Below are 5959 nucleotides of genomic sequence, written 5' to 3'. Positions count from 1 at the left end.
GATTTCCATGTGTTTGACTGTGACTAACAGACACAAGTGAGGCAATGTTGGGACAATGGAATCTGAAATCCAAAATCTTCAATAAGATAAAGAGATACTTTTTCCATCTCACAATGATATTATATATAATTGTATGCTGTCACCTAAAATAACAGTACAAATGGATGTCAGCGAGTTGTTCAAACACATTATTTAGGAAAGTCTTATTTCTTGTCAACCAGAAAAGTGTCTGAGGCACATAACTGGCCACTTAGCACATCAATGTGTGCTGAACACATTACAAAAGTATTTAAGTAAACCTTTTAGTGCAGGAACAATGTATTCTATCTTTTGCTCTTTTTAAATTTAAGTAGAGGTTTCTCTCTGAGGTTGGTTAGTTACAAGAGATAAAAACTGAAGATACTCAATGTGCTTTATAATTTCCTTTAAAGTTTCATAGGAAAGTAAAAAAAGAAAAGCATATGAAGAATATTAAATTCCTTGAGGAGAAGTGCTATGCCTAGCTCACAACCTGACTCCAGTGCCTTGCAAGTCTGGGCATATGCAGACATTCGAAATATACAGCATTCCCCCTTATCCATGGGGGATACTTTCCAGTTCCAAGACTCCCCGTAAATGCCTGAAACTGTGCACAGTATCGAACCCTATATATACTGTTTTTTTCCTGATACATGTATATACCTATGGTAAAGTTTAATTTATAAATTAGGCACAGTAAGAGAGTAACGATAATAATAACATAGAACTACATACTATAATGAAAGTTACGTGAAGACGGTCTGTGCCGACCTCACCCTCGTGGTGATGTGAGGTGACAGAATGCCTACGTGATGAGATGAACGAGGCGAATGACAAATATCGAGTAAAATGAGGGTTACAGTCAATGCGGTGACTGAGAGGGCTGCTGCCTGGCGGGTGGGGAGGGTATACGGCGTGGAGACACTGGGTGAAGGGATGGACTGGGACCGTGTGAGATTTCATCACGCTGCTCGGAACGGCTCTCGATTTAACGCTGTTGAATTGCTTCTGGAATTTCCCATTGGATATTTTCAGGCCGTGGGTAACGGAAACCAGAGAGCAGACCCGTGGATAAGCGGGGACTACTGTCCTGCCTGGTCAGTCTGGTTTAAGGACGGAGGGCGCTCTGTTCCATCTCAGGGAGCAAGCCCTGGGGACTCCCATATTGAGCTTCGTTCCCTCTGTCCTGGCTCCTCAGTGGCTCAGGGCCAGTACGGAGAGGTGGCTGGGGCATGCGGCCACCTCTTTAAGGTGGTGGAGGGATTCACAAGATGTTGGTGTGTGTTTTGAATGTTCTGGCTGTTCTGTGCAGAAGGGATGGGGCTGAAATGGAAGCTGGAGAGGATGTGGGGAGACCAAAACGGGGGTGCAATTCTGCAGAATCCCCTGGAGGGCCTGTTAACACACAGTGCTGAGCCTTGCCCTCCCCCACACTCCCCATCCCCCACCCCACGCAGCAGGTGTCCAGATTCTGCCTTTCCATCGTGCTGATGCTGCCACCACAGACCACACTGTGAGTGGCACTAGCTTGGACTCTGTTGGTGGCCAGGGAGCTGGTAAGCAGATAGATTCTCAGAGACATGCAGTTTTCTCATTTTAAGGAGGAGGCAGGAAGACTTTCCTGAAAAACTGGGACTCTCTTTAGTCTGAAGATACTTGTCCCCAAGCGTAACTTGGTGCAAATTTCAGAGACGCTGTATCAGTTGGGATGAGGTGGGGTGACAGAGCGTCACAGAAGCAGCAGACTCACCTCCTGGAACTCCAAGGTGACAGAGCCCAGGGCAGCTCTGATTAACCCAGGCTCCGTCTGGGTAACCCTGATGTGCGGTGTTTGCCCCGGGCTTGTTTGTGTCCTTCCCTCTGTCTTTCTGGAACAACACCACGGCACAGAGGTTACACAGAACCTGGGTTATCAGAGTGGCCCCGGGACTCTGTCTCATAGAAAGCCAGAGAGATGGACATGCTCTTTTTCCTTAATGTTTCGGAAGGGATGCTAGCCAGCCTACCTACTGTGTCTTTAAACCCCTCCCATGGCTCTGAACTATGGCGGTGTCGCACGAGGTGATTTAAGTTAGGCACAAAAATACTTGGACTCTGGAGACCCCATTAGTTTTCCAACGCTGCCAGGTCCTTGGCTGGGAGGCCCTGGAAAAAAGAAGCCCACCTGTCAGCACAGGTGACAGGTCACATTACCCAGGATGGGGAAAGGAAGCCCACCTGTCAGCACGGGCGACAGGTCACATTACCTAGGACAGGAGTGTGTGGCAGATGGACACCCTAGGAAGGGTCCCCTTGTGCTTGGCTCTCATCCAGTGGGGACACCTGCCTGATGGAGAGTCGTGGAACCCCCACACTGAGAGAAAGGCGTTTACGCTCCAGGGCACCTGGGACCGTCCGGGAAATAGATGTGTTCCCTGTCTAGGGGACTACAAAAGGCCTCTGTCTCTCCAGGAGTGTCCCCCAATGCCCCTGTGCTGTAACTAGGGCCTCTATTCCCTCCACTTTGCCCTTTTTAGGGCTCCCACCACCACTCATCAAAACAAAGTCTCCTTGTCACCACTGTGCGTTCCCAGCACCTCACAGGAAATGTTCAGTTTGGGGGTGCCGAACCCTTACGAGGGCCCACAGGTCCATGTCACGGGGGGAAGCCAGTAGCACCCATTTCTCCGCAGAAAGCTGATGCTGCCAGGAGTGGCTTTTCCTTTAAAAATGGAGCTGTTCGTGTTGGTCGATAAACAGCCTCAGGTCGCCTGGGTCTGGCGAGCTTGGCGGTGTCCCAGCGGTGACGAGCCTTCGTGGGGGACTTGGGGGGCGCCGGCGCCAGTGCCCGGCGTGCTGCCTGTGGTGGGGTGCGACCCTGGTGTTGTGAAGTAGCCGTTCTCTGATCGGCAGCGGCCTGATTCACAACACCAGCTGCCCCACCGCACCGTGCTGGGGAGCGGTCCATGGTCGTGGGCTCATCTCGGTGATGCTTCTGGATGTGGAGAGGGGGGAAGAGAGCAGCCACGGGTTAGAACCAGAGAGCAAGCCGATTTGACGCTGCATCTCCTTCTCTACCCTCGTCTGACTGATTTTTCTTTTCTGTTGTGTCCTTTGCCAGCCTTCCTATCCCCTGGGATCATGGGTGGGTATCAGTGGCTCCAAGGAGCGCTGTGCATTGGTGCTTCTCTGGGAAGGGTCTGCTCCCTTTGCCGAATCTTCGAAGGGGAACATAAGCCTCCCCAGCTTCCAGATCTCTGCCCTGGTGGGTGTCATGGTAACCAAGGATTTTTAAGGCCCATCCAGTAAGAGTTTTTCCTCACTGATACTTGTATGGGAGGGACACAGGGATTCCTGCTACTCTGTTGCCAAACAAAGAGACCCGAAGACTCTGCCTAGATCCCTCCCTCTCGATGTTTCTGTCTGTCCTGGGTCCCCAGACCTCGAAAGCCCTGTGGGGTAGCTCCCATGTTTACTAAGGATGACCAGGGTCTGAATGGAACCTTCTAAAGGTGGAGACTAGCTCCCTAAATCCTCCAAAGGCCGGAAATACAACCCAACCACAAAATAAAGGTGATCACTGCAGATCTGTACAGTTATGCAAACCCAAAGAAACAGACTGGGTGAAGAGAAACCAGGCTGTCCACGTGAAGACAAGCATCACTGTGCCCTGCCTTTCAGCAGGTGACCTGCCAGGCTTGTCCTCCCTGAGCTTCAGCGGGGAGGCACTGAGAGTCTGTACTAGAGGCACTCAGCAGTAAGATGACGTTGGAACTCTCCCTTTGGTGTCTGCTTGGCTTTTATCACCATTATGAAATTATATAACATAAACTGACATGAAAATAGCATTTAAAGTTTAATCCCTATTTCCAGGTGTCGATAAACACTTTAAAATGAACAGCTCTTTGGCCCCAAATGGCTCCTGCCTGCTGCGTGGTTCTTCGTTATCCAATCAAGAAAAAATAAAATAAAATTACATTTTCCACTTTCTGCCATCTATCTTGGAATCTGCTTTATTTTAAGGACGCAGAGTTGGCAAGTTCCTAGTACTAGATGTGGCATGGAAGTTCTGCCAAAGTTCTTGCTGGAGTCGGGGGAGGCAGAAACTTTGAGTAATTCATCAATCATAGCTGAATACCGCGGCACGTAAACCACTGTGGCCGCGGAGTCCGGAAAAGTCTTTTTGTTATAGCTACAATCGAAGTATATTCCTGTGGGGACATTAGGCCATAATCTCTGCACTGGGGCCTCTGTGGTCCACAGCACTGCCAAGCTGGGGATTTCTGCCACACGTGGGTGGCACAGACCAGGCTCCCAGGCAGGACGCAGATGAGCTGTGCATTCACTGTGTGCTGGGTGAAGGGGGCTATGTCCAGGCAGGTGCTGTTCTAGGCGCCTCACACCCCATGAAGGTCGTGATCTGTCATTGCGCCCACTTGGTGAGGAGTGGGAACTTTAGCAGGATGAAGGGACTTATGTGGTCCGTCAACAGGAGGAGGAGGAGAACCCCTGTTCTCTGGTGTGCCGTATGGACTAGCGGCTGGCTGTACAGCACCGTGGTTGAGCGCTGGGATGAGGAAGCGGGTGGAACTGGGTGTCACTGAGCCACACGGAGTGGCTCTGTGGGAACACAGCCTGTTCCCTCCCACTTCAGGGCCTTTTTATCTATTGTTTCCTCCCTGAGGAACTCAGCTACCCCAGGGGCATTGTAAGAAAATATAAGATTCCCGGTGTTCCAAAATTCTGCACCAATTTTAACTAAAGCTTTTTATCTTTTTATTTTCCACTTCGGCCTCCTTATGTTAGTTCCTTCTTTACCAATTGCTTGGTAGGGTCAAGCCAGTTAATTCTGTGGGTTTTATTTTTATTTTTAGTTTAACGATCACTTGGCATAGACAGTCCCAAGGACAGGGCATTTATCTAAGCTTTGTGACATCAGAGGTCTCCAATCAACAAACCATTTTCTGTTACTTCTAGAAAAAGATGAAAGCTACAGATATGCAGGTTGATTTCTTCGTCGTCCACCTTCTAGATTGACCGTGGGGCAATGTAGATTCCATTTGGTGCTGGACAGCTGCCCTAATCTGGATGTGGGGACAGGGAGGGATTCTGGGCTCCCCCTCCCCTGCACTCCAAGACCCTGCTTCAGTTGGTTTGGGAGTGAAGGAACCCACTCACTCCTGACCCCAGGGATTCTGATAAACCAGATTTGGACACTGCTGCTCTGAATCTAGGCTCTTAAAAATTCATATTCCTAATGAGCCTCAGTGCAGTGGGGGTCTGACGTGGCTTTAACATCTTCGGAGGAAAATTAAATCTTGCCCACGTGGCAGGCGCTGTTGGCGCTGTGCAGCCCTATTCCCGGGCACAGCATGCCCTCACCCTGGGGCTTCCCTGGATCAGGAAAGGGACGGTGTGGTCAGGCTGTGCCTGGGAGGCTGGGTGCCAGGAGTTAACACCCTGGAGCAGCCTCAGCAGAGATGCACTGCAGTTAGTGGACCAGGCTCACAGAGGTCCCCACTGGCTCACGCCCTGGTGGACACCACCATCTTCATCAGCCCCCACACCTTCCCCTCCCCATCTCTCAGTGCTTCTCGGCCCCAGCTCCCAACACCCAGCTGTGCATTAGAGTCTGTGTTAAGTGTATTTTAAGTGCATCGACGTTTTGAATGGGTAGATCTTACGTTGTTCCCACGGCCGCTTCTAGCGGGGCGGGACCAAGGTGAGGAGAGCGAGGCAAACACTCGGGCTGAGCTCACTCTGACACCAGCAGGACCAAGAGCACCTCCCGAAGTTCTGTGTCCTGGGCTCTCTTTCTTGCTCACCCTGGTCCCGTTCTGACTTTCAGAGATTCAGAACGCAGAAGTCAGGCAAAACAACCCATCGCAAGTAGGTATTTTCTAATGTGTATTGTACCTATGTTTCTTCATTGCTTTTTCATAGACAGTAACCCGCCGAATCG

General features: G+C 50.5%; 1 long non-coding RNA gene across 1 annotated transcript in view; it reads right to left on the bottom strand.

Annotated features, from left to right (window-relative positions):
• Positions 1-2934: 2934 nt before the first annotated feature.
• The window catches only part of LOC112482051, a 125735-nt gene continuing 122710 nt past the window's right edge, over positions 2935-5959 (bottom strand). Inside the window, exon 4 of the long non-coding RNA XR_003047171.1 lies at positions 2935-2992. This is a non-coding gene — a long non-coding RNA (uncharacterized LOC112482051). The remainder of the gene's footprint in view (positions 2993-5959) is intronic.

This window comes from Pteropus alecto, unplaced genomic scaffold, assembly GCF_000325575.1.
Source record: "Pteropus alecto unplaced genomic scaffold, ASM32557v1 scaffold156, whole genome shotgun sequence".
NCBI lineage: Eukaryota > Metazoa > Chordata > Mammalia > Chiroptera > Pteropodidae > Pteropus > Pteropus alecto.
Note: the sequence above shows the minus strand (reverse complement) of the source record. Positions and strands in the feature narration are given on the sequence as shown.